The sequence below is a fragment of the Solanum stenotomum genome, chromosome 6 (genome assembly GCF_019186545.1).
Source record: "Solanum stenotomum isolate F172 chromosome 6, ASM1918654v1, whole genome shotgun sequence".
NCBI lineage: Eukaryota > Viridiplantae > Streptophyta > Magnoliopsida > Solanales > Solanaceae > Solanum > Solanum stenotomum.
The window spans coordinates 57,586,433-57,600,581 of NC_064287.1; the positions used below are offsets into that span (position 1 = coordinate 57,586,433).

Here is a 14,149-nt window from a genome sequence, read left to right on the forward strand (position 1 = left end):
ACGCAGGGGTAACGCGCAACCAGGCAGGGAAGTAGCTCATCAAGATGATAGGGCTCAGTATTATGCATTTCTGAGCAAGAATGTGGTAGAAGAGTCTAACGCAGTGATCACCGGTACTATTCTTGTCTGTGACCGGATGGCTAATGTGTTATTTGATTCGGGTTCTACTATTTCATATATATCCGTACGATTTGCCTCTGAATTTTCTATGATTTGTGATATACTTGATGCCTCCATCCATGTTTCTACCCCAGTTGGAAAGTCTGTCATAGTCACCCATGTCTATCGTGCTTGTCCTATTTTTTTTAAGGGTTTTCAGACTTGGGCTGATTAGGTGATTTTGGATATGACTGACTTTGATGTAATCATAGGCATGACTTGGTTGTCCCCCCTATTATGCTATGCTTAATTTTAATACTAAGTCTGGAACTTTAGAAATTTCGTGAAGGGAAAAGTTAGAGTGGAAAGGGGTGTACAAGCCTAAGCAAGCTAACATCATATTCTCCATTCGGGCTAGTAAATTGGTAGGGCAGGGTTATTTGGCTTATTTGGCTCATATTAGGGATGTTGAGGTTGAGACTCCATTTATTGAGTCTATCCTTGTGGTGTCAGAATTTAGAAAAGTGTTTCCTAATGACTAGTCTGGTATGCCTCCGGATAGAGATATAGATTTCTGCATTGATTTAGAACCTGGTACCGTCCCATTTCTATCCCTCCATATCGCATAACTACAACAGAATTAAGAGACCTTAAGGCTCAAATCCAAGAGCTTCTTGATAAGGGATTTATTCGTCCTAGTGCTTCCCCATGGGGTGCTCCAGTTTTGTTTGTTAAGAAAAATGATGGTAGTATGAGAATATGTATAGATTACCGATAATTGAATAGGGTCACTATTTGAAACAAGTATCCCTTGCCTCGAATAAATGATTTTTTTGACCAATTGCAAGGTGCATCAGTTTTCTCCAAGATTGATCTAAGGTTTGGCTACCATCAATTGAAAATTAGGCCTGAGGATGTGCCCAAAACGGCGTTTAGAATCCGCAATGGGCACTATGAGTTTCTAGTTATGTATTTTGGTTTGACTAATGCGCCTGGAGCTTTCATGCGTTTGATGAATGGGGTGTTCAAACCATTTCTTGATTCGTTCGTCATAATATTTATTGATGATATCTTGGTCTATTCGAAAAGTGAGGAAGAGCATGTCGACCATCTTCATATTGTTCTGGGTGTTCTTGGGAAACAAAAGTTATATGCAAAATTCTCTAAGTGTGAATTTTAGTTGAATTCGGTTTCATTTTTGGGACATGTAGTTTCAAAAGAAGGGGTAATGGTAGATCCTCAAAAGATTAAGGCGGTTAAGAATTGGGTTCGACCTAACTCTGTGACGGAAGTTAGGAGTTTTGTGGGGCTCACTAGCTACTATCGTCGGTTTGTGAAGAACTTTGCTTCTATTGCCACTCACTTGACAAATTTGACCAAAAAGGAGATACTATTTGAATGGACTGAAAAATGTGAGGAGAGATTTCAGAAACTCAAGACTCTCTTGACCACCGCATATATTCTAGCGTTACCAGTTGAAGGTAATGATTTTATTGTTTATTGTGATCCTTCACTTTCTGGTTTGGGTGTTGTGCTGATGCAGGTTAAGAATGTTATAGCTTATGCATAACATCAATTGAAGGTGCATGAGAGGAATTACCCAACACATGATATGGATTTAGCAGTAGTAGTGTTTGCACTTAAGATTTGGCGACATTATCTGTATGGTGTTAAGTGTTGGGTATTTACCGATCATCATAGTTTGCAACACGTGTTCACTCAAAAGGATCTAAATTTGAGACAACGAAGGTGGATGGAGTTACTTAACGATTATGATGTCACCATTCAATACCATCCGGGAAAGGCTAATGTGGTGGCAGACGCTTTGAGTCGGAAAGTGGTGAGTATGGATAGTTTAGCTTGCTTGGGTGTATCCAAGCGACCCTTGGCTAAGGAACGACCCGAGTTCTCAAGTCATGATGGCACCTACTATAACCCACCAGCAGGTAAGCCAACCCGTAACTCGAAACAACAAGTAATGGGTCTGAGGGTAGATACTAAACAAGAGTAAGCAAATAACAATATACGCAGGCGGAAGCAAACCAAAACATAAATACAAATAAAGATCCCTCTCAGAACCTGGAAGTAACTAGTACAGAGCTACTAACAAAATGAGTACAAGTCCCAAAAGTGAACAACGGAGACTGGACTGTTTCGAAAGGTAAAAGACAAGTCTAATATACAGATGGAGACTGAAATAGTACAAAACGTCGTGTGCTCACTCCCATCTCCGGATCAGTCTGCTCCAAGCTCGATCAACGCTGGCTACTAGTGCCCGGACCTGCATCACAAAATAGATGCACAGCGTAGCATGAGTACCAAAACAACAGGTACCCAGTAGGCATCATAGGCCGACTGAACTTGAAAAGTAAAGGCAATATCAAAAGAAGGAATAACACAAACCGAAGTCAAGAACTAAAATCTAACTAACAATGGAATGCACACGAGTGTAGAAAGAACTAACTAAAGTAATCTATACGCTAACTACACCTAACTGGACCCCCATAAGCCAAGAAGGTACACTCGTGCGCAAGTTAAATAAAAACCCGAACGGACCCCCATAAGCCCGACGAGTACACAGAATAACTATAACTAAAGAGAATTGCATATGAGAACCCAAGAATGGAGAACACAAACCAGAACCTCAACCCCAATTTGTAAAATCTGATAGTACGGAGGTCGGACCTCAAACCGGATGCTCACCAGAAGTACCCAAGTAACCAATCACAAGTATCAAGTATCTGAGGCCGAAACTCTAACCGGATGCTCTATATAAGTATCTGGGCAATAGAGGCTAGACCTTAAACCGGATGCCCTATAAATGTGCCAATGTAGTTGCTGAAATAGTCCTAATCGATCCACACTCATAAATATCCGTGGAACGCCATCCATACTTAGCCAATCAATGTAATTCCTTGGAACCAAATCGAAAATCAAATTCAAATCGCAAAGTAGAACTAGTGTCGCCGATGTAACTCGTGAAGCCGTAACATCGGGGAAAATAAGTATAACTATAGTCGGAGAAAGAGTATCGCCTACCTAAGGCCTAGACTATCAGACTCAAGTCTGCTACACCAGTCTACAGGGATCTAAGCCGGCCGAGCGACGTCAGGGCAAAACTAAGGCCTATCGGATCCGAATCATGTATTTCTAAGGCAAGCCCTAGTCAAACCTAAACTAAGGCCCAACATGCTTCAAATAAACAATAATTAAGCATGCAAGCACTCCACATAGCGAAGATGGTCCATTAATAACACAAAGCATGCTCATAGTTACCCGATAATTCCCGAAATAGGCCGAAAATATGATTTCTTAACACCTATGCAGGATTCAATAACTACCCAACCCAAATCCCAACTAATCAACATGCATTCACATTCTCGAGCTCAATCTAAGAGAGGGAAACCGTAGCCTACCTGTAGGCCAATCACACGCGCTCCAAAATCACTTCTCCGGAGCTTTCCCTTTCCGAACGTCCTCGAAACGCTGCCCCGCTATCAAAAATAGAATCACAACGTTATTACAGTCGTTTAGACACCAAAATTTCAACAAACGGAGACGGGTCAATTTTGGAGTCAAAACGAGAATCGTGGGACCCGCACCGAAATGTCATAATTTGACTCCGTCAAGACACCATATACATCACCACAAACTTGTGTTCCAAAATGAAACACAATTCGGGGCTCAAAACGCAGCAAAAACCAACAAGCAAGAAAATCCCATTTTAATCAACTAAAAAAAAAAAGAGGAAAACAACAGCTACCTAAACTCGAGATCTACAAGAATCTAATGGTGTCCAACACTCTTTAAACATTCTACAATGAAGCCACGACAATTCTCAACACGTGAGACTTCGAATCACCCAAAACCGAGCTAAAATGAGTGAGATATGACCAAAACAATAATACCAAAAACAAAGGCTTGAAAAAGGTACTGCAGTCAGGTTTTATCGCGAAATTACCTCGAACGGGGACTCCAAATCACTATCCGAGCTCTCCAACATGTTTTCCTCGAAAAATCTCACAACTTTGCCTTTTGAATCGCTCAAATCGGTTGAGAGATAACAGAGTTATAAGGGTTTAAGTTTGGGAATATGTTTCTGGTTTTTCTGCATTTATTGCAGAAAATATGCAATAATTCCAAAACTTAAAACTCCGACGGGGTGCTCCGATCTCGTTCGGAATCCAGTGCACGCAAACGAGATATGCAACAATACCAAATTCAATATTCCAGACTCAACGGCGCAGTCAAAATTTCAATCAGAGGTCATTTCGATAAAAAGTGGGTCCCACTTTTAAAAGCTATTTTAAGTCAAAACCCACAAAAGGGACCGAAAAGATATCAAAAACATCCAGACACAAAAGAAGGGTCAATCTAGACCAAATTTGACATTTCGGAGCTAACCGCGCTGAATGGTAACTGATTCCTCTACAAATGTCAAACGATCATCCAACTCGACTGCATCATACTGGAGCACATGAGACTCCTCAGGAACATATCGCCGCAACATCGAGACATGAAAAACCGGGTGAATGGCTGAAAATGCTGGAGGTAGGGCCAACTCATAAGCAACCTCCCCAACTTTTCAGAGTATCTCAAAAGGCCCAATGTACCTGGGGCTAAGCTTGCCCCGCCTCCCAAACCTCATCACGCCCTTCATGGGAGACACACGGAGGAATACCCGGTCATCAACAGAGAATCTCAAAGGTCGACGCATCTAATCCGCATAACTCTGGTGCCTACTCTGAGCCGTCCTGAGCCTATCCTGAATCACCCTCTCCTGATCCAGGGCCTCTTGAAGCAAGTCTGTACCACGCGGCCTAGGCTTTGTAGACTCAAACCAACCAACTGGAGAGCGACAACGCCTACCATATAATGCCTCGAATGGGGCCATCTGAATACTAGAGTGGTAGCTGTTGTTGTACGCAAACTCCGCCAAAGGAAAGAATTGGTCCCACTGACCTCCAAAATCCATAACACAGGCCCGCAACATATCCTCAAAGACCTAAAGAGTACGCTCCGATTGGCCATCCGTCTGTGTGTGAAAAGTTATGCTAAGGTGGACACGGGTGCCCAACTCCTCCTGAAAAGCCCTTCAAAAGCTGGAAGTGAACTGTGAACCCCGGTTTGAAATGATACAAACAGGCACGCCATGAAGACGGACCACCTCCCTAATGTAGATACGAGCCAACCTCTCGGCACTGAAAGTAGTATGAACAGGAAGGAAGTGTGCTGACTTGGTCAATCGATCCACGATAACCCAAATGCTGTCAACACCTTTAGAAGTCCGAGGCAACCCCACAACGAAGTCCATAGTGATAAGCTCCCACTTCCACTCCGGAATGGGTAATCTCTAGAACTCGCCACCAAGCCTCAAATGCTCGGCCTTTACCTGCTGGCAGCACAAGCAACGGGAAACAAAGTCAGCAATATCTCTCCTCATGCCACTCCACCAGTAATGTTGTCTCAAATCACGATACATCTTCGCTGTGCCCGGATGGATAGAGTATCTAGACTCATGGGCCTCAGAAAGTATCAACTGTATCAAATCTCCAACTATCGGAACACAGATGCGGCCGGCAAATTTCAACACTCCATCAGGATCTAAGGTAGCCTGACCACCATCACCCGCTAACACTCGATCTCTAAGGGCCACCAAAGTATCATCCTCAAACTGGCAACCACGGATCCTATCAAGCAAAGAAGACTGAACTCCCATAAAGGCCAAGATGCATCTAGAATATGAGATATCCAACTGAACCATGCTATTAGCCAAGGACTGAATGTCCAAAGCTAAGGGTCGCTCCTCATAAGATAAGAAGGCTAGACTACCCATACTCACCGCCTTCCGGCTCAAGGCGTCCGCTACCACATTCGCCTTACCCGGATGACAGAGAATAGAGAGGTTGTAGTCCTTCAGGAGCTCAATCCAACGACGCTGCCTCGAATAATGGTCCCTCTAGCTCATGATGTACTGAAGACTCCTATGATTGGTATAGATCTCACATTGAACTCCATACAAGTAGTGCCTCCAAATCTTAAGCGCGAAAACTACTGCCGCCAACTCCAAGTCATGAGTGGGGTAGTTACGCTCATGGATCTTAAGCTGCCTCGACGCATAAGTAATAAACCGGCCCTGCTGCATCTATCCACAACCCAAACCAACGCCGAATGCGTCACAATAAACCGTGAAACCCTCGCCCTCAACTGGAAGAGTTAATATAGGAGCGGTGGTCAATAACTCCTTGAGCCTCAAAAAGCTCCCCTAACACTCCTATGACCAAAAAAAGGGAACATCAACACGAGTCAACCGGGTCAGAGGGGCTACATTAGTAGAAAAACCCTCAACAAAGAGTCTGTAATAGCCTGCTAGTCCGACGAAGCTCCGAATCTCAGTAACTGAGGTAGGCCTAGCCCAATCACGAATAGCCTCAATCTTCGCCGGATCTACCATAATGCCCTCTTTGGATACAACATGCTCTAAGAACGCTATAGAGTCTAACCAAAACTGGCACTTTGAGAACTTGGCATAAAACCGCTGATCTCTCAAATTCTTGAGCACAATCCTCAAATGCTGCTCATGTTCACTCCGGCTCCGCAAATATACCAGTATGTCATCAATGAAGACAATAACAAATATATCAAGGTATGGCCTGAATACACGTGTCATCAAGTCCATGAAGGCGGCAGGGGCATTAGTCAATCCAAAAGACATCACAAGGAACTCATAGTGGCCGTAACGAGTCCTAAATGCGGTCTTAGGGATGTTCGTTGCCCTAATCCTCAACTGATGATACCCGGACCTCAAATCAATCTTAGAAAACATGGCGGCACCCTGAAGCTGATCAAACAAATCATCGATACGAGGCATGGGGTAACGGTTCTTCACCGTCACCTTGTTCAGCTGCCTGTAGTCAATGCAGATCCTCATAGTCCCGTCCTTCTTCTTCACAAACAGAACAGGAGCACCCCTAGGCGACACACTCGGACGGATAAACCCCTTACCTAAGAGATCTTCTAACTGAACACTGAGCTCTCTGAGCTCTGCAGAAGCCATCCGGTAAGGCGGAATAGAAATAGGGAGAGTACCTGGCTCAAGCTCAATCAAAAAATCAATATTACGCTCTGGGGGTAGGCCAGGTAGGTTTGTAGGGAACACATCTGCAAACTCTCTAACCACAGGAACTGAGTCAACTGAAGAGCCCTCCCTACTCACATCTCGCACATAAGCCAAATAAGCTAAACACCCAGAAGCAACCAACCGTCTAGCCCGTATAAAAGAGATGATCCATGTCGGTGTGTGACTATGAGCACCCTGCCACAACACTGGGGAAATGCTAGGCATGGCTAAAGTAACGGTCTTGATGTAGCAATCCAAGACCGCATGGTATGGGGATAACCAGTCCATGCCCAGAATCACATCAAAATCAACCATATCTAGAAGAATAAGATTAACTCTAGTATCACAACCCTGTATAGTCACTAAGCAAGATCGCAACATCTGATCCACTACTAAGGACAAACCCACCAGGGTCGAAACGTGAACTGGCTCTGTCAAAGACTCAGACCTCATACCCAATCGGGGAGCAAAATAAATAGATACATACGAGAATGTGGACCCGGGATCAAATAATACTGTAGCAGGCTGATGGCATAATAAAAGCCTACCTGTGATGACATCGTCAGATGCCTCAGTCGTCGCCTTCGCTGGGGCAGCGTATAAATGGCCCTGAGCACCTCTGCCCGATGCATCTGATCTACCGCCTAACCTACCTCCCAGAGCTCCGCCTCTGGTACCCTGTCGACTGTCCCTACGACCCTGGTCCTGACCACCACCTCTAGCTAGTGGGGGCACTGCTGAAACTGGTCTAGGTGCAAGGGGAGCTGGTACAATCGCTCATCGCCCTCGCCGGGGGCTTTCTCTGGACCAATGGTCAAGCGCACCGCAATCAAAACACCCCGAAGCTGAACGCCCTGAAGTAACCCAACCGCGATAGGAAGGGAGGGAATCTGATCCCCTCGAACTCTGGCCCGTACTAGGACCACCCTGGTGATGCTGACCTCCTTCAGAAGCAGGTAATGCCGCCTAAACAGGCCAACTGGACTGACCCTGCTGGAACCTCTGGCGGGGACTATCATAGGAGTCTCTCCCTCTAGTCTGGGATCCGCTGTAGCTACCCTGGTAGCGTGCCTCTTATCGCTGCCCCCTTGGGCCTCGCGATGAATATGCTCCGTGGATCGGGCATGGTCGACCACATCAAGAAATGAACGGCCAGCCGAAACACAATGCTCTGTGTAGACCCTCAGACGGTACCGCAACCCATGTACAACACAACGAACTCTCTCCTCCTCCGTGGGTAGGATCATGATAGCATGTCGAGATAACTCATGGAACCTCGTCTAATACTCTGAGACGGTCATAGGGCCCTGCTCCAATCTGGAGAACTGATCACGAAGCCTATCCCTGACGCTCCGTGGCATGAACCGAGCCAAGAAAGCTTCTGAGAACTCACTCCAAGATACAGGAGGCGATCCAGCTGGCCTGGACTCTATATACGAGCGCCACCATTGCCTGGCTGACCCACGAAACTGATGAGCGGTGAATTCGGCTCCTCTCGACTCCAAGAGGCCTAATGATTATTGCTGCTCCTGACAAGTGAGCGGGACTTCGTAGGCATCCTCCCCAATCGCCCCTGAGAATATCGGCGGTGCCAACCTCTGGAACACCCCAAGCATCTTCTGCTCGCGCAGTGGCATCTCCCCGTCCTTTAAGTCTGACACGACAGCCACATGAACTGGTGGCAGCTGACCCTACGGCGCTGTAGCTGGTGCTGCTGGGACTGGAGCTGGTTTCTGTCGTATCTCCCCAATAGCTACTAGTATCTGAGTCAGCAGAGCATGAAGATCAGGAGCTGCAGCAGGTAAGCCAACCCGTAACCCGGAACAACAAGTAATAGGTCTGAAGTTAGAAACTAAACAAGAGTAGGTAAATAACAATATACGCAGGCGGAAGCAAACCAAAACATAAATACAAATAAAGATCCCTCCCAGAACCTGGAAGTCACTAGTACAGAGCTACTAACAAAATGAGTACAAGTCCCAAAAGTGGACAACAAAGACTGGACTGTCTCGAAAGGTAAAAGACAAGTCTATATATACAGATGGAGACTGAAATAGTACAAAACGTCGTGTGCTCACTCCCGTCTCCAGATCAGTCTGCTCCAAGCTCGATCAACGCTGGCTACTAGTGCCCGGACCTGCATCACGAAATAGATGCAGAGCGTAGCATGAGTACCAAAATAACAGGTACCCAATAGGCATCATATGCCGACTGAACTTGAAAAGTAAAGGCAATATGAAAAGAAGGAATAACACAAACCGAAGTCAAGAACTAAAATGTAACTAACAATGGAATGCACACGAGTGTAGAAAGAACTAACTAAAGTAATCTATAAGCTAACTACACCTAACTGACCCCTATAAGGCCAGAAGGTACACTCGTGCGCAAGTTAAATAAAAACCCAAACGGACCCCCATAAGCCCGACGAGTACACAGAATAACTATAACTAAAGAGAATTGCATATGAGAACCCAAGAATGGAGAACACAAACCAGAACCTCAACCCCAATTTGTAAAATCTGATAGTACGGAGGTCGGACCTCAAACCGGATGCTCACCAGAAGTACCCAAGTAACCAATCACAAGTATCAAGTATCTGAGGCCGAAACTCTAACCGGATGCTCTATATAAGTATCTGGGCAATAGAGGCTAGACCTTAAACCGGATGCCCTATAAATGTGCCAATGTAGTTGCTGAAATAGTCCTAATCGATCCACACTCATAAATATCCGTGGAACGCCATCCATACTTAGCCAATCAATGTAATTCCTTGGAACCAAATCGAAAATCAAATTCAAATCGCGAAGTAGAACTAGTGTCGTTGATGTAACTCGTGAAGCCGTAACATCGGGGAAAATAAGTATAACTATAGTCGGAGAAAGAGTATCGCCTAACTAAGGCCCAGATTATCAGACTCAAGTCTGCTACACTAGTATACAGTGATCTAAGCCGGCCGAGCGACGTCGGGGCAAAACTAAGGTCTATCGGATCCGAATCATGTATTTCTAAGGCAAACCCTAGTCAAACCTAAACTAAGGCCCAACATGCTTCAAATAAACAATAATTAAGCATGCAAACACTCCACATAGTGAAGAGGGTCCATTAATAACACAAAACATGCTCATAGTTACCCGGTAATTCCCGAAATAGGTCGAAAATATGATTTCTTAACACCTATGCAGGATTCAATAACTACCCAACTCAAATCCCAACTAATAAACATGCATTCACATTCTTAAGCTCAATCTAATAGAGGGAAACCATAGCCTACCTATAGGCCAATCACACACGCTCCAAAATCACTTCTCCGGAGCTTTCCCTTTCCGAAAGTCCTCAAAACGCAGCCCCGCTATAAAAAATAGAATTACAACGTTATTACAGTCGTTTAGACACCAAAATCATAACAAACGGAGACGGGTCAATTTTGGAGTCAAAACGAGAATCATGGGACCCGCACCGAACTGTACAAATTTAACTCCGTCAAGACACCCTAAACATCACCCCAAACTTGTGTTCCAAAATGAAACACAATTCGGGGCTCAAAACGCAGCAAAAACCTACAAGCAAGAAAATCCCATTTTAATCAACTAAAAAAAAAGAAAGGAAAACAACAGCAACCTAAACTCGAGATCTACAAGAATCTAATGGTGCCCAACACTCTTTGAACACTCTACGATGAAGCCACGACAATTCTCAACACGTGAGACTTCGAATCACCCAAAACCGAGGTAAAATGAGTGAGATATGACCAAAACAATAATACCAAAAACAAAGGCTCGAAAAAGGTACTGCAGTCAGGTTTTATCGCAAAATTACCTCAAACGGGGACTCCAAATCACTATCCGAGCTCTCCAACACGTTTTTCTCGAAAAATCTCACAACTTTGCCTTTTGAATCGCCCAAATCGATTGAGAGATGAGAGAGTTATGAGGGTTTAAGTTTGGGAATATGTTGCTGGTTTTTCTGCATTTATTGCAGAAAATATGCAATAATTCCAAAACTTAAAACTCCGACGGGGTGCTCCGATCTCGTTCGGAATCCCGTGCATGCAAACGAGATATGCAACCATACCAAATTCGATATTTTAGACTCAACGGCGCAGTCGAAATTTCCATCAGAGGTCATTTCGATAAAAAGTGGGTCCCACTTTTAAAAGCCATTTTAAGTCAAAACCCACAAAAGGGCTCGGAAAGATATCGAAAACCTCCAGACACAAAATAAGGGTCAATCTAGACCAAACTTGACATTTCGAAGCTAACTGCACTGACTAAATTCTCATCCAAGCGCGTTTACTCAGAATGTTGACCAAAGTCAAACTTAAGCTTAAACTTAAAGTTAAAACGCCTAATCGCACCGACTCACACTGAAAACCTCGGGAGTCATGTCAACCATTCTAATAGCCTAAAATGACCCTTCCGGAGCTGATTGAATCGTCAATATTGGATTCCGATGTCATCTTCTTGAACTTTTGATCGAAAATGATCGTTCAAGGTTCATAAGCTCCAAAACACAAAAACTCGCACCAAGACCAAACGAACGACCAGATGACCGAACTGTCAGTCCCAACAAGTCATAAATGACTTGGGTTATGACTTGGGGTCGCTATAGGAACGCTCTAAACGACACACAGAAGGAAAGATATAAAAATGACCGAGAGGGTCATTACAATTCATGCAGTTGGGCATCTCTGAAGGAGGTGGGGTGTTAGCTAGCATTCAAATGAAGGCCATATTCATTGAGGAGATCAAGGCCAAATAGTTTGCGGATGAGAATTTGGAATAGCTTAGAAAGAAAATTGCGATTAGTAAGGCACAAGAGACCACTCTTGATGCGGAAGGTGTGCTCAATTTTAAAGGAAGAATCTATGTTCCTAGAGTAGATGACTTGATTCAGAAATTATTGGCAGAGTCTCATGGTTTGTGATATTCTATTCATCTGGGTGTGACCAAGATGTACAGAGATTTGAAGCGAATTTATTGGTGGCCGGGCATGAAGAAGGATATAGCGGAGTTTGTGGCTAAGTGTCAAAATTGTCAACAAGTGAAGTATGAACACCAAAGGCCTGCAGAGTTGCTTCAAAGAATGCCAATTTCGAAATGGAAGTGGAAAATGATAGTCATGGATTTTGTGGTTGATCTTCCCAAGACTTTGGGGAAGTTTGATTATATTTTGGTAGTGGTTGATAAATTGACTAAGTCAGCCCATTTTATTCTGGTAAGAATAGATTATAATGCTGAACAATTGGTTAAAGTTTATGTGAAAGAGATAGTGAGGTTGCATGGGGTGCCCCTTTCTATCATCTGAGATCGTGGTATGCATTTTACCTCCAAGTTTTGGAGGAAATTACATGATGAATTGGGCAACACAACTCACTTTTAGTATAACTTTTTATTCTCAGACGGACAGACAGTCATAGAAGACTATTCAAGTGTTAGAAGACATGTTGAGGGCATGTGTGATTGATTTTGGAGGATATTGGGATAAATTCATACCTTTGTGTGAGTTCTCTTATAATAATAGTTATCACTCAGATATGGCACCGTTTGAGGCACTTTATGGGAGGGGATGTAGATCACCCATAGGTTTTTTTGAGGCTGGAAATGTGAAACCTTTGGGGGTTGATTTAGTGAAGGATTCTCAAGATAAGGTAATGAGTATTCAAGCTAAGCTTTTAGCAGTCCAGAGTAGACAAAAGAAGTATGCAGATCATAACGTAAGAGACATGGCGTTTCAAACCGATGAGAATGTTCTTCTTAAGGTATCACCCATGAAAGGGGTGATGAGATTTGGTAAGAAAGGTAAGCTTAGTCCACGATACATTGGTCCCTTTGAGGTTCTTGAATGTGTAGGACCAGTGGCGTATATATTGGCTTTACCTTCTAATTTATTGGGAGTTCATCCAGTATTTCATGTGTCTATGTTGAAGAGGTATCATGGTGACGGGGATTATATCATTAAGTGAGACTCAATTGTGTTAGACAAAGACCTCTAATATGAGAAGGAATCGGTTGTAATTCTTGATCATGATGTGCGTAAGCTGAGGACCAAAGAGAGTAAGTCTGTGAAAGTTCAATGGAAGCATCGTCTAGTTGAGGAAGCTACTTGGGAAACCGAGAGGGACATGCGAGACAAGTATCCCCAATTGTTCATCGATTCAGGTACTACTTCATTCCTTCTTTAGCCTGTTTTTCCTAAGTTTGTCACTCGGGGACATGTGATGGGTAAATTGGTATCTATTGTAACGACTAGGTTCCATCATTAAAGAAAAGCCAACGGAGAAAAATTTTGGGTCAGAAAACTTTTTCATAGTAACTTGAAATTTCTCAACCTAGTCCAGATTTGGACGAAATCGGAGTCATTAAAGGCTAGAGAAACCTTGTAGCAATTAGGTGATCCAATTATGATTTTGATTACATGAGTAGTTAGATAAACCATCAAGGAATACGTACGACCTTACAGAATTGAATTCGGGTGAGTAGAACTTCCAAAATTGATCTTAGCGTGAATGGATATTTTCTGAGTGTTGATGATGGAAGGTGTGTTGTGAAATAGGGGTCTTGGAATTATTAAAATAGGTCATTGTTTCGTGTAAGCCACTTTAGCTGTAATTTTTATCGCTTTGGCGGGGTCGATGTAGCGGGGTGATGACCGTTGTGGCGGTCCAGACGCGACTTAAAGTCGTAAATAAACTCCAAAAACGTCTTTATTATGAACTTTTCAGTTTTTAGAACTAATGATCGAACCCTAGGCGATTCTTGATAGTTTTCCACCATTCTTAAGGCTAAAGGTAAGATTTTAACTCACCAAATTATCGATGGGGGAGGGTTTTGATCTAGAAACTATGGTGGAAAAAGCCCTAATTTGGATACTTGGGATCATGGGTATGATCTAGGATTGTTAAAATTGTTAGTAATCCGGGTAATTAGTGAT

The 14,149-nt window shown here is 43.6% G+C and overlaps 1 long non-coding RNA gene across 1 annotated transcript; it reads right to left on the minus strand.

The window, feature by feature from the left end:
- Positions 1–2,282: 2,282 nt before the first annotated feature.
- On the minus strand, positions 2,283–11,098 carry LOC125868222 (uncharacterized). The gene is made up of 3 exons (XR_007446717.1): positions 11,036–11,098; positions 3,516–3,593; positions 2,283–2,380 (listed from the first exon to the last, which is right to left on the minus strand). It is a non-coding gene; the product is annotated as an uncharacterized LOC125868222 (long non-coding RNA).
- Between the last annotated feature and the right edge of the window lie 3,051 nt (positions 11,099–14,149).